Here is a 17772-nt window from a genome sequence, read left to right on the forward strand (position 1 = left end):
CACCGCATAATCAATACTGTAATCACTAGAGGTTTGCAAAGAGCTGCTGTGATTTTAGGGTCTTAGCAGCCCCTGAACCCGAGAACTCCTGGGTAAGATACTATTGTTACTGATACAATTCCTTATGTTTTGTATTATAATGTATGAATGGAAAGGCAGCTGTGCGCCGCCATTGCCCGAGTTACCCCCTATATGGCAACACTAGATTCTCACATAGGACACTCCACCAGGAAGGGACCCATAGGTTTGGGGACCCCCATCAGAACAGGGACCCAAGCATGGCAGGGAGCCCCTAACACACACGGGGTATTCAGCTAGGACTGGATAGCTTCAGATCAGCCGAATCTTCATGTATTTATTTAGTGTTTTATAAAGCGTGAACGTGACCCGTAAGAGTTTCGAAGCGCTTTACGGGGATAACACGTATACAAGTATTAAATAATATAAGGAAAAATAAAGTAGGAGTAGAAGGAGGTGAAACATTTGGGGAATAACAGGGTGTATACAATGTTCTTAACAGGTTCCCACGTAGGAGGACATTCCACTAAGAAGGGCGCAAAGTGCCTAGATGTCCTTCTAAGAGCAGAGCCCAAGATGCCAGCGCTGAGCAGACTGGGGTCCCATTAGGAAGGGCCCATAGATTCTGAGGTGTCCCGGAGAGCAGAGACCCCTGACAGAGCGAAGACCCTTCACCAGGGAATGTACCATGTACGCAGGAAAGAGGGGGGGACCTCCGTGCCACTGCGCTGCGCCTGGAGGCCCCACGAAGAACAGAACCCTCCCTGAGACGAGCCGAGTGCAGCCGCCCTCGTCCCTGTGTACGTCTCTGGGTTGGGCAACTTGCAGTGTCAAAGGTCGAACTCGCAGGATGTATGGTCTCCCTCCTGCTGGCACTGCCAGGATCGATGCCAGCCCCGGCCGGGTGGCACTGAGAGGAGAGACATGTGGCACGGCTAGAAGTTAAGCAGCCGCCTACGTGCAAACACAGGGCCTGCCTCGCTTCTTGATTGAACGCATTGTGTGATCTTTGCCAAATCCCCTCACAAGCATTTCAATCACGAGTATCCCCAGGGGTGGCAGACGTGACGTCACACGTCGGCCTCGCACGGCGAAGGCGATCCCTCCTCCCGGAGTACGACCATCAACATCCTCTTACTAAGATGCTGAGAGGCCAGAGAATGGGCAGGGGCAGTGCTTTAAATGGGCCGGTACGGAGTACCGGCACTTTTTTATTTTGCGAAATAGAGTGCCGACACTTCTCAAGAGAAATGCTATACTTTCAATTGGAGAGTACCGGCACTTCTCAAGAGAAATGCTATACTTTCAATTGGAGAGTACCGGCACTTCTCAAGAGAAATGCTATACTTTCAATTGGAGAGTACCGGCACTTCTCAAGAGAAATACTATACTTTCAATTGGAGAGTGCCAGCACTTCTCAAGAGAAATGCTATACTTTCATTTGGAGAGTACCGGCACTTCTCAAGAGAAATGCTATACTTTCATTTGGAGAGTACCGGCACTTCTCAAGAGAAATGCTATACTTTCAATTGGAGAGTGCCAGCACTTCTCAAGAGAAATGCTATACTTTCATTTGGAGAGTACCGGCACTTCTCAAGAGAAATGCTATACTTTCATTTGGAGAGTACCGGCACTTCTCAGCAACAAGCAGGTACTACCCGCACTTCTATTTTTCCATTTGAGTCATTCCGGCAACTGGAGAAAGTAAACAGCACTTTAATTGTCTGAAGCCACCTTAACTTTCTGTTCTTGCCGCTGCCATGTTGACCTCTGAGAGAAGGGCAGTGCCAGGGGGCACCAGAGGTCAGGTCAGGGTGGGCGGGGCGCTGATATCCCCCACGACCCATAGTTGACGCCAATGTTACCCCACCGCCCAGGGCCTCGGTTCCCTTAACTACCAGACTCGGGCAGCGCCTAGAAGCCACTCGGTTTGCAGAGGGAGCTATACACGAGTATATATTGAGTCACTCACCCAGTCGCAAGTGCTGATCCGGCCCCGTGGTCTCAGCCCCCTCTCTTCCTCTCTCGCCGCCGTCTCTCTCATCTGCTTTTGTGTCTCTCTCTGTGTGTGGTGAACTTTGAGACAGGGAGTGGCTGGCGCGCTCACCTGCTGTTTGGGGGTGTGAAAGGAGAGACGCAGAAAGCGAAATACGAGAGGAAGTGAGAGGGCGGGAGAGAGAGGCCGGGGAACGAGAGGCCACAGAAAAAGCAGCCGCGCGTGTCAGAAGCGAGGGAGACAGCCGCCTTCGAAGGGAAGTCACTTGACAAAGGCTGACAGCGCTCGAAGTCTGCAAAACTAGCAGCGAGAAGGCCCTCAAAGACGCACAGAAACCACAGACATGTCTCGTCCTGTTTGACGCGTTGACGGCATCCACTGAGAGGGGCCATCTCTGGGGAGACTTAGACCCAAGACTCTCAGGTAAAAGGCGGGAAGATAAACAGCGACTCTGCAGAGATGAGGAATAACCTCACACGTGCTTAAAATGTAAAAATCCCTACATTTCATGCCTCTCCTTTTGCCCCTGACCAGAGGTTTAAGTGGGATGAAAGAACTGGGGGAGGGGGGTCTCTCAAAGGGGCGTGGTCAATCAATTAAGGGTGTGGCTTAAACACTTAAGCAAAAAATCTGTGCTTAGCATAGTGTGCCGCCCGACTTGTATTTTGCTGTTTCTGTCATTGCATCCAGATATATAATACAACAAGTACAACAAGTCAGGACTATTGGCTTTGTCAATGGTTGTTACTTGCATAAGATAAATAAGCAGCAAATATGGCTTGCGCATAATATTGAAAAAGGTTCCACTTAAAGCCCTGGTGACACCATGACAATGTTGCAGCCTCTGAGTTTCAAAGAGAGAAGGGAAACCCAGAGAGAAAATGACTCTCTTCAAAGGATTTCCCTTCCCCTACAACGGTTCAGTTCAGTTCATAAAAGACTTTATTTCGGTCAAAATGACCTAAAAAGTGCGAGACACAGCAATCAATCACATCTAAAATGACATCATATATTCAGTCATAATTAAAAGTAATAATATTAGTTGTACACATATTTTTCAATCAAGTGCATTCACATTTTTAGTATGTTGTAACTAGGCAAAGGGCACACAGTTAATTTCGGAAAGTGCATAGTACATTAATAAATACTTAAATTAGCTAAAAAAGGACTTAATTAAGAAAAAAACAATAGCCTTACAATTTAAAACTATGCAAAATACTACAGAGTGAATAAACCAGCTTACTATGCTAACACTATTGGTTCACCATGGCAGGATAAATACAGCATTAAGTTTTCAAAAAAACCCTTCTGGTACACCGCATGGAGAACAAGAAGCCTGAAACTGAATAAACTATTGGGGTACTAGATCAGATTTCAGTATCCTGAATACTCCAAGAAAGCGCCTATTGCCAAGATTCCTGCAGATCTGAACCAACCAGCGTTTCCTTGCTTTCTGATAGCCTGAACAGCTAAAGAAGACATGAAGCTCTGTTTCCTCGGGGTGGGCGCACACCGGACACTGAAGCGTTTGCTGGTCTCGCCACTTGGCTGTAAAACAGCGAAGAGGAAGCACCTAAGTGTGGGCCGAAAATTCGTTCCGCTCGCAGAATTTGCGGATTTTCTGCAATTTCGCGATCCGCGAATCTCACGAAATCGCAGAAAAATCCGCAAATCCGCGAGCGGGACGAATTTTCCATGAAGCACTTACAGGGTTACAGCAGCAGGTGCCCAAGTTGAAGCTAATTTCTTTGTAAACATTTACAAAAGGGTTACAAAGAAATTAACTTCAACTTGGGCACCTGCTGTAACCCTGTAAGTGCTTCCTGAGCGGCGCCTCGTTGCCTACTTGCAACTATTCTCTGACCCTGCTCTGACCCTCGAAGCAGGGTCAGAGAATAGGTACAATTAGGCAACGAGGCTCCTGTCACAAAAATTAAACCTCAGCAGGAAGCACTTACAGATATAAATAAAGCAGGTGCCCGAGTTGAAGCTCAAATTCAGTAACGCATTATAATCAGCCCAAGAATCTAGTGAGCACGGTCGATGCTAGGCAGGTGTGCTTTCTCCCCAAATCTACCGTCTACAAATAGCTGTAATCCGTGATGGAGGTCTAGGCATCCACGAGTTTCTCGAGCGCAATCCCCCTGTACTTCCAGTGACCAGGAGGCTGCTTTCTCCTCATCTGCAGCTGTGCGGGGAAACTGTCTCAGCCCGGGCTGACACACAGGGGGTGTCAGCCCGGACTCTCGGACTCTGAATTTTCATAAGAGAAGGCAATGGGCTATTGTCCTACTTTCAGTGCTAGGGGACATTCGTGGGGTACCAGCAATGACACAGCCATCATTGGTGCAGCAGGTGCAGTGCTACCCCAATTATGGCTGTCTTTTACTACCCAACGAGGCGGCAGGGTGCCCTGGTTTCTTGTTTGCATTGGTGTCTATGGAACCATAGCAGCACCGGTGAGTTTTGGCTGCAGCAGCGTCTGAGATCTTCAAGTTTAGTAACAGTGTGGTTTTGGCCTGCAGTCATTGTCTCGGACTATGGGGTTTAATGACAGAGGTGGTATTGGCCTGGGGGCCTGGAAATGAAATGCTGAGCTGGAGCCCTATCAGGTAGACCACTCCTCGCCCCAGCATCACATGTGCTGTAGGGTTATGTTTTACAGACCTCATCAGCCAAGACACCCTGTTTGTAGAAGTAGGACATCCTGGGAGAATGCAAACTGCAAAAACAACCTGTATACACAGCAGCGTATATAAACCGCAGGACCATCTGCTTGGTCAACGCAATAACACAGGTGTGGGTAAAAGGCTACTTACCGGCTTGAATATGTTGGTGCACACCAGCTGATTAAATGGGCCCTTTGAATCCAGATTTACAATCACTGGGTACAACAAATGGGCCAGCACTTCCAGACTTCTCATCCTATCAGAAGACGAGCAGTCAGCGAGCATATTAAAAAGGTGCATCGGCTTCTCACTGGAAAGAGCAATAAGGATTTTACTCCACTCACGAAATTCTTTATATGTCTTGCTTGACAGTGTAGCTATCTATGAGACCTATTGTTAATAATTCTTTACAATATACATAATGTGGGCTGTGGCTCCATCCAGAAGACTATTCCTCTCTCACCTGATGAAACTGGCAGTTTGTTGCATCATTCACCTTGTATGGAGTGCTTGCATTGTAATACATGAGTGGCCATTTTACTTCTCAATAGTACACTTAATTAGCACACATTGAATTATTTAACTCATAAATGCATTGTATATAGAAAACGCATTTTTGTATTTTTCACTGTAGCAGTTTTTTTTAACGTTGTACTCGGGAGTCAACTGCACTCCAGACTTTTGCCTTTGCTTGTTTTGAACCCGGGCTGACACACAGGGGGTCGGGGGAGGGGCTGTTGCAATTTCAACCGAGCAAACCAGGTTAATTCCTACAGCTGAAATGCTATGTATGGATAACGACACAGCGCGAATCACAGCAAACTTATCTCTCAGACATGCTCAACCTTCACATAACCGCAGCAGTGAAAGGACACCCTTTGACCCTCGAAGCCTTGGGCATCTGGAAACCCTTCTCTCAGCCACCCTCGGAAACTCTAGATTCTTGGAAGTTCTTAGCTCCCTGCCCACCTTATGCTCCCAACTCTAGGAGATACACACAGTGCGCAAACTACTACCCTGGACACTTAGACGTATAAAAGAGCACACAAGAGCAAACACACCAAAGAAATACAACTGTCGATACACATTGCCCCGTAACAGGAGCAGAACAGTAACGAGCAAACAAAAGGGAGTAATGCCAACAGGATCAGTCACTCAGGCAGGACAGTGCGCATGCGCAGTACACCCTGAACACTGCACTATCCGCGGCCCAGAATTATTTTCCATGTTAGAGGGAAGCCCGCACACATAGGTAAGCGTTCTTCCCTGCGCGCCACATGACACACCCGCACCTCAGATTCTCACCCGGATTTGAATGAGTCAGATATGTACAGGCAGTAACATACACGTCACATGTTACCGCACACATGACCCCACTGCTCTGTTCCCCCTATTACTGTTGCACAAGGCAGGCATGTACCAGAGGACTACAGCACGCTGACGCGGCACTGAGCCTTCTAAGCACCTTAAATTACAGATGTGTACATCTCAAGTTCTACAGTGCTACCTTTGTTGAAAAGGATAATCGGCTGAGTTGGCCCTGCCGTGATTCTGAGCTGTGATTAACACGTTATGCCGGGATTTCAACAACAGGAGTATATTTCACAGCTGCATCTATACGTATGGAGAGAGGAGAGAGGCGAGGGGGCCTCTCAAGGGATATCGGGGAGATACCAAAGTGAAAGCACTCACACTGCACCTGTCTTTGTCTCACATCTGGTGCCTGAGCCCCACGGGAGGCGGACTCGGTGAGGCGCAAACACAACTCAACACATAGAAAAGGTGTCTCAGTTAAATGGCAGGCTTAGGGGCCTTCAGCAACGGAAATCTACAATTAAACCACATTTTGTGCTCAGTTAAATCTGTGGATTTTGCACAAACCACTGCATGCATTAGTGGTTCCAGCAAGTTCAGTCTAAGGAGTAACGGCATGGGCTCCGCTCACACACAGATGTGAATCATGAGTGGCACCGCTGGCAGCAGGACAAGCGTCCTTCATTCACACGGTACACTGGTGTGACAATCTCCAGCAGTGGAAGCTTGCTGCACAGACCCACACCAGATACAGCAGCACTGCTTTCCTTATATTGGAAACTGTGACAGACTTTCCTCACACACAGGGACAGGAGCAGTGTAAACATGCTCACAAGTACAGAGCAAGAACAGAAAGGGAGCCATGCACTATAGCCTCACGAACCGAGAAAAGGCAAAGTACATGCATCAACACTGCAAGCTTCCTCCACACAAACAGAGAAGGGATTCCTTAGTGTTGCGACAACAGTACATTTATTCCTCTTGCATGCAGCACAGATATGATTCAGCCTGCGGCAGGACAAACTTCCTTCACACTCAGAGAACAGTACAAACTCTCCTCAAATACATATAGATCGTGGAACATAGGGGCAGCAGTGCAAGCTTCCCCCATATGAACGGAGCTGGGATTCCAGGGGTGTGGCAACAGCAGTACTAGTATCCTTCATCTATGCAGCGCAGATATGAAACAGACTGCAGCAGGTCAAGCTTCCTTCACACTCAGTGAACATTACAAGCTCTCCCCAAATATATGTACATCATGGAGCATTGGTTAGCAGTGCAAGCTTCCCCCACATGAAAGGGAAAGGTGATATAGCGAGATGAGGTGCATTGTTGGTGAGTGGTAGTGAGGGAATTCATGGAGAAGGAGGAAACTCATTGTTTTGGACATTATTTGCGAGATATGGCCCGGGATATGCGGGTGGCGGTCGATTATGTAGTGTACCACATTCCAGAAATTTCTGTCAGGTGGTGGGGGGGCCCGACATTTAAAAAAATTCAGCTGGGGGGGCTCAACCTTCTAAAGTTTGAAGACGTCTGCACTAGGCTATGCAACCTCTTCCCGCCCTTTCCCCCACTGTGAAGGACAGCTCACTCGAGGGACCTCGGCGCCAATGGGCGCGGTGGCAAATTGCAGACACACGTGGTGACTGGACAACTCTTCTGGGCCTTTACGCAGCTGTAGTGTAGGAAAAGCACGATACAGTTACCCAACGAGGTAGCACTTACTGATTAGCCAGTAGAAAGTACTCCAGTTGAGTATAGTGCAATTGCAAAAAAATCCGCGATTTCGTGGGGAAATCCGCAAATTCGCGGATTTTTTAGGGAAAACACGAACCACGAATTCGCAAAATTCGCCCATACTTAGAAGCACCCCATATCTGTACTGTAGATAGAGCTTCCTTGCCGCCGGTGAATTAATAAGATCTATTGCTGGCTCAAAGTGAGGAATATCTTTAATTTCTAGAAAGACTCTAGTAAGTTTCCCAATTCGAGAGGAAATATGAAGTTGGGCCAATCTGAACTCTTTGTGAAGTACCTTCATTTGGTTCCTAGATATTAATAAACAGGCTGACTCAGGTTCTGACCAACAATCCCCTAAACCCATGCTATTAAGCAAGGATTTGATGTGGTCGAACCATGGGAACTTTACTGCGGCCCGTACCCTCAAAACCTCTAACAATTCCTCCCTGTAAAATATAAGTTCGGGGGTAGTCCACAGGCGGTGCCAATACATTATAGGTTTAAGACTCACCACTTCGGCAATTGGTGTAATTCCCATATCAAGACGTAATGGGACCAATGGAGTGCAGCGTGGCAATCTAAATAACTGTCTTAAAAATTGGTTCTCCACCTGCGTTAGGTTCTCGAGTTTTAGATGTCCCCATAACTCTGCACCATATAAAGCCCCGCCTCTATCCTGTGCTCTATACATTTCTATCGCCGGGCTAACTATTCGTTTGCTGGATTTGTTGAGAACCTTCATGATGACACCTGAGGATTGTGCTAATTTTAACCTAGATTTCGTGAAGTGAGCCCCCCATTCCATAGATTTGGAGATTGTAATACCTAAGTACACAAAAGAAGACACTCTCTCTAGGGGTTTACCATTTAGAGACGGGTTGGGACGTGTACTTTTTGGGCAGTTAAACGCCATAAATTTGTTTTTCTGTAGATTTATTTCTAGGCCTCTTTCCCTACAGAATATCTCAAATTTATCTAAAACCCGTTGTAAGCCTGTTGGCGACTTGGCTATCAATAGAGTGTCGTCCGTGAACATCATTGCCGAGATTCTACGGGAAGCTATCTTAGGGGCATCTAGGTCTTTTTCTGCAAGCAGAGCATCAATCAAGCCATTAATATAGAGACTAAATAGGGTTGGCGCAAGCACGCAACCCTGGCGTACTCCACGATTAATGGCTGTAGGTGCTGTAAGATTACCATCCTTGCCGTGGCTAATTTGCGCATAGTTACACTCATGTAGACGTTTAAAGAGTCAAATTAAATATTCAGGGACCCCTACAACGCCCACACGGCAAGCATTGACATCATGCCGTAACTTCTTCACTAGTGAGAAGTGAGCCGTGTGAGCAGAGCACATCGATGGGCCTGCTGTCACTGCAGTCCGCAAAAAAACAGACCACCTTTGCCAGATCACAAAACAGAGCCCGATAGAGACCCGTTTTCGAGGCCCCCTTTAAAAAACTGCTGATGCTCAGCACCAGTGAGACCCAGCCCACTTAAAGACCTGCCCCTTACAAACAGCACCAGCTGTAATTTCTCATGTGCAGCGACACCTCCCACCCTCCCCCGGCCCATACCCTACGTGTAAAAATATGATAGTCTCTACCAAATTCAAAAAGTGTATTTCATTACCATGCAGAAGCATTATACATTAGTGCATCAGTATAAGTGCACTAAGAAGTACTTTATTTAAAACTGCCATTTTCAAACAGGAGTGTAGAAACATTTATGCCTCCTTACACCCGGACACAATGCCAATATTGAACTAAGAGGCAAGTCAGTTGCCACGTGGGCACCCTTTGGATGGTCAGGGTTGGTATTATTAATCATGGGTAATGTGATATAGTTTATTAAATCAACACAAGTTTTGTACAGCACATTGCCTACACTCATGTATTTCAAGGAGCTCTTATATGTCATAATGAAGAAAAAGGCGGTAAAGTGAAATTAGGGAATTGTCTAGGATCAAACATTGGGTCAAGAGGGGAAGCTGGGCTTGATCCTAGATTTTCTGGTTTCACATTGTGCAATTCTATTTCAATTCAATTCAATTCAACAATCAAGTTACTTCCTTTTCACACTTGTGTCTCTCAAAGTAGTGATAGGAAGCAGAAATGCTTATCCCAAGGTGTGGTAGGAGGTAAGGTATTCAGATACAGAATAACACAGTATTGTCAAATCCATGACTCTTCTAGAGGCTGGGGACTTCATTTAGAGAGCAGTATGGAAATAAACTCTTAAAATACCTTCATGACTCACTGACCACACCATGTATGTGATTTGCTTGCCCTACGCCCACCTTAACCACCCACAAAGCCCCATTCCCACCGTGATGCCATTAACGTGGCCCTCAGACTCACCAGAACCCTTAGTTTGTGGCCCCTCGGGAAAAGAGTAGCCATGCTTTAGGACTTTCCACCTTTGCGGTATTATGGGGCATTGCCAGCTGTATGCTTCCATATTTATTTTGTGTCCATATTTATTGAATAGACAGACGTGCACTGGATGTAATGTTTAGTGCTAAATTTATCTATGTTTACAGCAACAATACTGTCTGAATACATCGGTGCCTCGGATGATTGGACTCAGTATCTGCAGCTAATAAGCGTAAGAAATATTTACAACTCCCTCTCCTGTAACAAAACTAAATATATATATATATAACAACTTTCTGGAACAGCAACTGTGGCACAGAGAAACACGATATCTAGTGAAACAGAACTAAGCTCTGAAGTTGAATCTGACGTTGAATCAGTACTCACCGACAAAAGCAAAGCGCCAACAGTAGCAGAAGAATTTAATTTTTTACGCTTACAGAGACTTATGAGCCTGAGACCCCGACTACCAAGAACGGGAAACAGCACGGGCACCCAAAACCAACAAAATCAGCAAACAGGAAGCAAAAAGACAGACGGTGGGGCAAAGGACAAACAACCCAAAAGACAGAGAAACTACAGACGCAGATGAACGCAGATATGACCCCGGAAAACACAGTTATCAATCTATCCACCATGGCACTATCCACTGAAGAAGAACGCATCCTCTCACTAGGCCTTACCTTTTGCACCAGAAATAATTTTGACTATGCTCAGGCTAGAGTAGATCTTTTCATTTTCGTTAGAAAATTGAAATTACAAAAACATTTTTTCTTTGTGAACAAAACAAACCAAGAAAAAGGCAAAGGGGAGTCTGATCCAAACAGTCTCACTGTGAATGATATGGCCCTACTTTATGATCTTGCTAATATGGAAGACACCCAGAATCCTGAGACAATCAATGAGTTCGCTGTTAACTCTGATTTTCAAACGGCGAGTACTACTGCGACACCATTCAAACCCAGGTCTACATTCGTGCCCATGATGCCCAAAGATGGGCTTGACATCTTTACAGACAATGTCATCAAAGATTTTAAAGACTTGGCATTTACCAGTAGCCGGGATTTTATCAAAAACAACCAAAACAAAATGACCAAGTACAACGACCTCATGAACAAAATCAAACTCAACCAGGAAATAGTTGTACTGATAGAGCAAGATTTCGCATCGCGACTTGCTCGAGTCAAGAACCTCGAAAATTTGTTATAATCTCGTAATTCCAATTGTTCGTTTTACTAATTTTATGTATTTTGAATGTGCGTGCGTATCATAGTGATGCTTGCCTATGTGTTCTACTAATACAAATAACACTTGTTCCTAAAATGGCCGCTGCTTGACTTTCCTCTTCTGCGCATGCGTTAGTCACACTCACGTGACTTCACGTAGATATAGTTCTGGAGGGAAAGGGTGCGCATGCGTAATCGCCATAAAATGGCAGCTTAATGTGATAATGAAGTGAAGCTCGTGCTATTGCTCATCGTGTCGTTATGTGTAGCACTTACCCGTAATTGCATAGTATAATTTTTTTATGATAAACCTGAAGTGTGAAATCATGACATGTAATACATTCATTCATTTCTATGTTTTAATTTGTTTTCGCTTACTTTTCATGTACCATGTTAAACGGGGGGTCCAACTGGGTCGAGAGCCATCTTGAGGGTCCTTTCTGCACATGACCGCGCAGCCCAGGCAGCCGTAGCCTTGAGCGGTGGAACTCAGCCAGCTGGCAGTCACAGACAAGATGCTCCTGAGAACGCCACCTCTGACCCAGGAGGATAGAGAAATCATGTTCCTGACTTGATACAATGACATTATTTCTATTGTATTCTGCATATTCTCTCATGGGAACCCCAATCTTGCTAGGCGGTACCTTAGAATGCAAAATAGGACTTGAATAAGTCTGTTCTGATTGGTGTGTTAACCCATCCTCCCTTAGTACCAATCGAAATTGGGGATTCTGACACTTTGCAACATTGGGGGGTGGTACACTGACCCAAAAGGGTATATCTAGCCTAGGTTTAGCTAGAGAATTTGTCCGACTTGTCGGAATAGCTGACCTGTCACTGACCCAACGCACTCAATAGGTGACTGAATATACAGAGCGCTGCGGAGCACTCTGTCCGAATTTGACCATAGACTAAGGTTTTACTAAACCTTAAAGTGCTGGCGGAGCACTTTGCTGGGGAGTTCGCTAACCCAATCGGGGTTCTGACTGATAGCTGCAGAGAGGGTGGAGCGCAGGCGTTGCTTCCGAACTGCGGGTGCTGGTCGTGTCCTGGTGGTCCTGTCCTGATCCTAATCTGGGTTTCCTGTCCTGTCCTGAGGTGTCCATACTGCACCTGCTGTCCCATTGATGACTGCTATTCCTTGGGGTATTTCCTGTCCTTAACTGACCCGTGGCCAGGGTTGGTTTTCACACCAGTCTAGGTAAATATCTTGCCGAAAATTCTAAACTGCACCTTTCTATTTTTCTGTCTTTGCTTCAATAAAAACATACCTTTGCATATGATAATTTTCCATGTTTTTTCGCAACCATTGCATATCATAAAGTTATTTGCATTTAATTTCATAGCGTGTTCCTATGTTACCCTACCTTTTAGAAATCATTTTCTCCATTGCAGTTTACAATTTCCTATTGTGGTCTATAAATTTTCTCTTATAACATTTACTGAAGTACTTTATTAGAATTATAGCGTGATTTTTCACTTATCACCCTTACTATAGCTGTTTAGGATCCTTATGTCCCATTCACATCTATGAAAATTGTTTCCATAGTACAATTTCTGACTATTGACTGTTTTTACTGTAAAGCTATGATTTTCCAAAACTGAATTCTAGATAAAGAAACTTAAAACTTCCTAGTTGTCCGTGGTCATTTGATGAAACATCTAAATCAATTTTAGGTTGGGTTTTGTATTTTGCTGCCTTTCCTTTTACAGCTAGCTCCCTGACCCATCGTGGTCATAGGTACCCGTAACGGTGGATGGTAAGTCGGGTACACTGGAAATAATCGAAAGGGACTCATGATTATTGGTAGTGGATTGTAAGGTCATCTGCCCAATGTATAGGATGAATTGAAGTATATGGGTCCGAAAACATAAGTGGTGAAATTATTGGTCGGGTGACCTGCGATCTCTATCAGTAATTTTCTGGTAGCATCGAGGATGGTTAGGGAATAGCTAAAGGTTAGGTAGGACTAGTTAAGATTAACTAAGTTGGATGCTGCTAATGAAAGTAGACAATTCGAATGATTTGATCACTCACTTGAAGTGTTTGCTTTAAAAATTATGAAATGTTTTAGAATTGTTGTTCTTATTCTTATACTGTTATATGTATTTATCTATTCATTAGTAAAATGTCTTAAGTGTTGTCAGAAATCCCCGGGGAATTGAATAGCGAGTGGTGAATAGAATCCACTTGCTTTGAGGTCACTGGCTTTCAAGGAAAGTTGGTGCAGGTTAGGCAGAACTGGAAGCACTAACTAGGGTTTTTTCTGAATGTATGATTGAATAAATGTTAGTAACGAGGTTCATTGGCAAAATTCCTATTGTGGCATAACCTAGTGAGGGTCACACCGGAAGAGTAGCAGGTTCATCGGAGCTTGAGTGAAAGCAAAAAGGGCTCGCTGGTGAAACTTTAGACTTGGATATATCCCGGAAAGGTGGATGAGTCTAGGGAAGTAGCAGGTGCCCCAATGCTAGTGTGAAGGGTAGGCAGAAGAGATCTACCCGTAGAGTGTGAAAAGTAAATGGAAGTAGTTTACTTGCAGTGAAACAAAACTCTTTCCTGTCTAGACACTTGAGCACAGTGGCGAATGTGTATTCGTTGTTAAATAACCAAGCACTAGCACTTTAGAAAGAAAGAAAGTTTCAGTTACCTTGTAAAGGAGGGAGTCAGGCGTGAAGCTGCTCTGACGTCACTCTGTGCCGCGCTGGGATTGGTAGTCACAGCGGGTTTGTAGCGGAGCTGGAATTGTAAAGGAGGGGTGAGTGCCAAAGCGTGAGAACAGTCTCGCGAAAGGCCGCGCACCCATTGGTCGAGATTATTTGAACTCGTGCATTTCATTAGTTGCACGAAAATAATAGACGCACTGGGATAGGAAGTGAGTTTTGTAAACAAAATCACTCGTAAAAATCGTATGTGGCATTCGTATAGACCGCATACCAGACCTGATCCACGGCATATGGGATTTGAGAACGATCAGTGGAAAGGCGTTAAAAACGATATTATGTACGGAAATAAGAGAAAAGTGTCTCTTGTAAACAAAGTGAAAAATTATTTCAAAAAGGACAAGCCGATTAAAACTAGAGAAGGTGTTGTCATACCGCCACCCAACACTCCCGCATCTTTCATGATGTTCGATAAAGGGTACAACACATGTGTATGGTTGGAGAACTGGGCGGAATACACGAAAGATGACAGAGTATTGGCTTTTCCGTTAGAGGGTACCTTTAACAGTAGGATTCTATTTAATCTGAGAACCCGGATGAATGATTTACATCCCAGACCACGATTAACGCAGTATGAAGCACTAGAGGAATGGGAAATTGAGGCTTTTGAAAGAGATAAGCCCCGAATGGATAAAGGGTTAACTAAATTTTATCCAAAATTGAAGCAGGAAGCCCGAGCCAAAAAGATGAAACAGTGGAGACAGAATATGATTGTAGAAGGACTGTTTCCCATGATGCCGGCATGTGGTCCTCCTGGGGGGGAGAAGAAAACAGAAAAGTGCAAACATTGGGTACCTATTGGAGAGTCGGATGATGAATTATTAGATGACCTGTTTATGAGAAGTCCGCCTCCTTATAATGAAAGAAATAGACCTTCCAGTGAGGGGGACAATTCCCGAAGACTTCATCCCCAGGATGAGGCCCGATCCGCCAGTGTAGGAGGGGGTTGCCCCATACCTCCTTATACCGAGAGCTTAGGTCCTGTAGATACAAGAGATATCTATCCAAGAATATCAGCTAGTGGGGATGCCAGATACTCCAGTGAAAGCGATTTTTCCCCGAGACCTCCCTACGAGGGTGAGGCGAGACCATCAGGTTCAGGAATGCCGTTTTTACAGCCTTTATATGAAAGAGAACCAAGGTCCCTAGGTACAGGAAGTTTGTTCCCAAGACCTAATTATGGTGAAGGACCTAGTGAGACTCATCCCACTGCCCCGAGTTATGCTCCCACTCTGACCCCGCAGGTATTACATGACAAATCCTTAGAGAGAATATTGGAAGAAAAGGAGCGAGAAATTCTAGCAAAGCAGAGAGCTGAGATAATTCAGAAAATTTCCCAGTTAAATACTAGTCCTGAGGCATTGACAATCCCAGTAACAATCGGACCCGTGGTTCCATTGTACGGGGATCGCCAAGAAAGTCCAAAACCTCCAGTCATTTCCCCAGTCATAGCCCAGCCAAGACCAGAACCCTTAATAGTAGATGACCAGACAAGCGAGTGCGAGTCTGAGGCCTCGCTATTGGATCTGCCCAATAGAAATACAGGGAAAAGGATGCAGAAAAGACATAACCCTTTTAACACGAGGGAGATTCAGATGGAATCGACTTCGGGTACTAAGAGTGTCACGTTGGTGACTCCTGAAGAAATTGAAAGATGGAGTCAAGAATTAGAGAAACAAACTCCGCAGACGAAACCTTTAGATCTCTACAAACTGAGAGTAGAAATAGAAGAACTAATGGCAGGAAGTGTGGGATTAGATAGATTAAATACCTACTCTGAAGAAGAGCTGTTGTTTATTTGCAAAAGTCTTACCCGAAATGCCCGAGTACTTCATGAAAAATTGACAGATACTGCTGCTAGCATGGGAATAGATATTTCAAAATCGAAACCCTTGCAGAAACCATACAGAGCAGAATTTTCAGACAAAGATTTGGAAAACCTGAATATATCAGGGGAAAAAGGCACAGGTCAAGGAACTATTGACAGTGTTACAGAAATGGGGAGATGTAGAAAGATGGAAAGCCAGATGGGCTAGGAAAAAAGATGAGGCCAGGTCTAAGCAGGTAACTCCCGAATTCGTTCTAAAGGAAGTTGACAAACCAGAACAGTTATGCCCTATGCGCGAAGTGCCAGGAGGAAAATATGTACATGTTCCATGGTCCAGACAGGATATTGTGTCCTTTACCAATGACTTCCCGAAATTACGAGAAAAGCCAGTCGATTGGTACCGGCAGGTAGAAAGATTTGTAAAAGTGCAAAAGTGCTTGTGGAAGGACCTGGATGGATTCTTCGACATAGTGGTCCCTGTAGATCTGTGGACTGAGTGTAAAATAGCCATAGCTTGGCCTAGTGAGGAATACCCGAGGGACTCCAAAACAGGTGAACCGTCTATTGAGGTGATGAGGAAATATGAACAAGTAATTCAGCATCTGAAGCTAAAAGTGCCCGCAAAGGAAACTGATTGGACCAAGATAGATAGAACCACGCAGGAAAGGGACGAGACTGTGCATTCCTTTTATGAAAGGCTGTTGCAGGTGTTCAAAACATACAGTGGTATAGATAACATCAAAATGAAGGACATGACGCATTTCATTTACAGGTTTGTAAACGGTTTAAGACCCGAAATTTGTCAGTGGATAAAAGATAACAAAATCTGTTGGCAGTCCAAGAAAATGGATGAGGTCCTACGGTACGCAAAGTACTGTGAGGACGAAATGGCAGAAAAGAAGAAGGCCCTGAAGGAGAAAGTGATGTGGGCACAAGTAAAGCTCGCAGAACAACAGGAAAAACAATTGAGTAAGATAAATAAAACTACTCAGAACCAAGGCCCTGGGGGTGGGGGTGGAGGAAAGCCCCGTGCTAAAATGAGCAGAGAGGAAGCGAAAAAGAAATTTCCCTGCCACCAGTGCGGAGAAATTGGACATTGGCGAGACGAGTGTCCCTATTTACAACCTGATAATGCCCAAACCCCTGATTTAACTCCACAGACGCAGAATGAAAAGCCAAGAAAGACCCAGCAGCAGGTAAAAACGATTGAAATACCCCGAGCGCCAAAGCCAACTTTTAAGGGAAAATCACCGCAGGGAGATGATATAGAGATCTGGGGGGGCAATGAGAACAGAAATGCAGCAACTTCGCAATATTTGTTAAATGACACTTTTTTCTGCGACGACGAGTACTGACGGGGCCTGAGAGGAGAGGACAAGGAGTGCGTACTTGGCGCCTCCTTGCCGGTAGACCAGTCAGGGCCATACATTGAAGGAAAGGTTGATGGAAATGATGTCACCTTTCTATTGGACACTAGTGCTACCCGTTCTACTGTGAGAACAGCAGACGTTCCAAACCTACCCCTCTCGGGAGAAGCAATCCAAGTAGTGGGAGTATCTAATCAATTGATTAGTACACCTGTTACCGAGCCCATGGAGATCTCAATAGGGAACTTCAAAGAAATGCACAGATTTGTCGTCTGTGATACCAGTCCAGTGAATTTACTGGGACGTGATTTGCTGTGCAAAATGAACTGTACTATCTTTTGCACACCAAAGGGCGTTGAGATTCAAACTCCAGACGAAGATGGTATTTACAAGCTAATGTTAGTCAGACCTGACTCAGAAATTAAGCGAATGACTATACAAGACTTACCTGAAGAACTCCAACAGACAGTGAAGCCAGAAGTATGGGACTTTACAGGAAAGGATGTAGGATT

General features: G+C 45.0%; 1 protein-coding gene across 2 annotated transcripts in view; it reads right to left on the bottom strand.

Annotated features, from left to right (window-relative positions):
- The window catches only part of LPAR5 (lysophosphatidic acid receptor 5), a 122067-nt gene that overhangs the window by 36404 nt on the left and 67891 nt on the right, over window positions 1-17772 (bottom strand). The window contains exon 1 of one of the 2 annotated variants that reach the window (XM_078651565.1): window positions 4834-4954. The exons of the other annotated variant lie outside the window; for it this stretch is intronic. The gene's annotated coding sequence lies outside the window, so the exon portion shown is untranslated. Of the gene's footprint in view, window positions 1-4833; window positions 4955-17772 lie in introns of those variants that run through there. 2 annotated transcript variants of the gene reach the window in all.

Source organism: Lissotriton helveticus, chromosome 7, assembly GCF_964261635.1.
Source record: "Lissotriton helveticus chromosome 7, aLisHel1.1, whole genome shotgun sequence".
In the NCBI taxonomy this organism is placed as follows: Eukaryota; Metazoa; Chordata; class Amphibia; order Caudata; family Salamandridae; genus Lissotriton; species Lissotriton helveticus.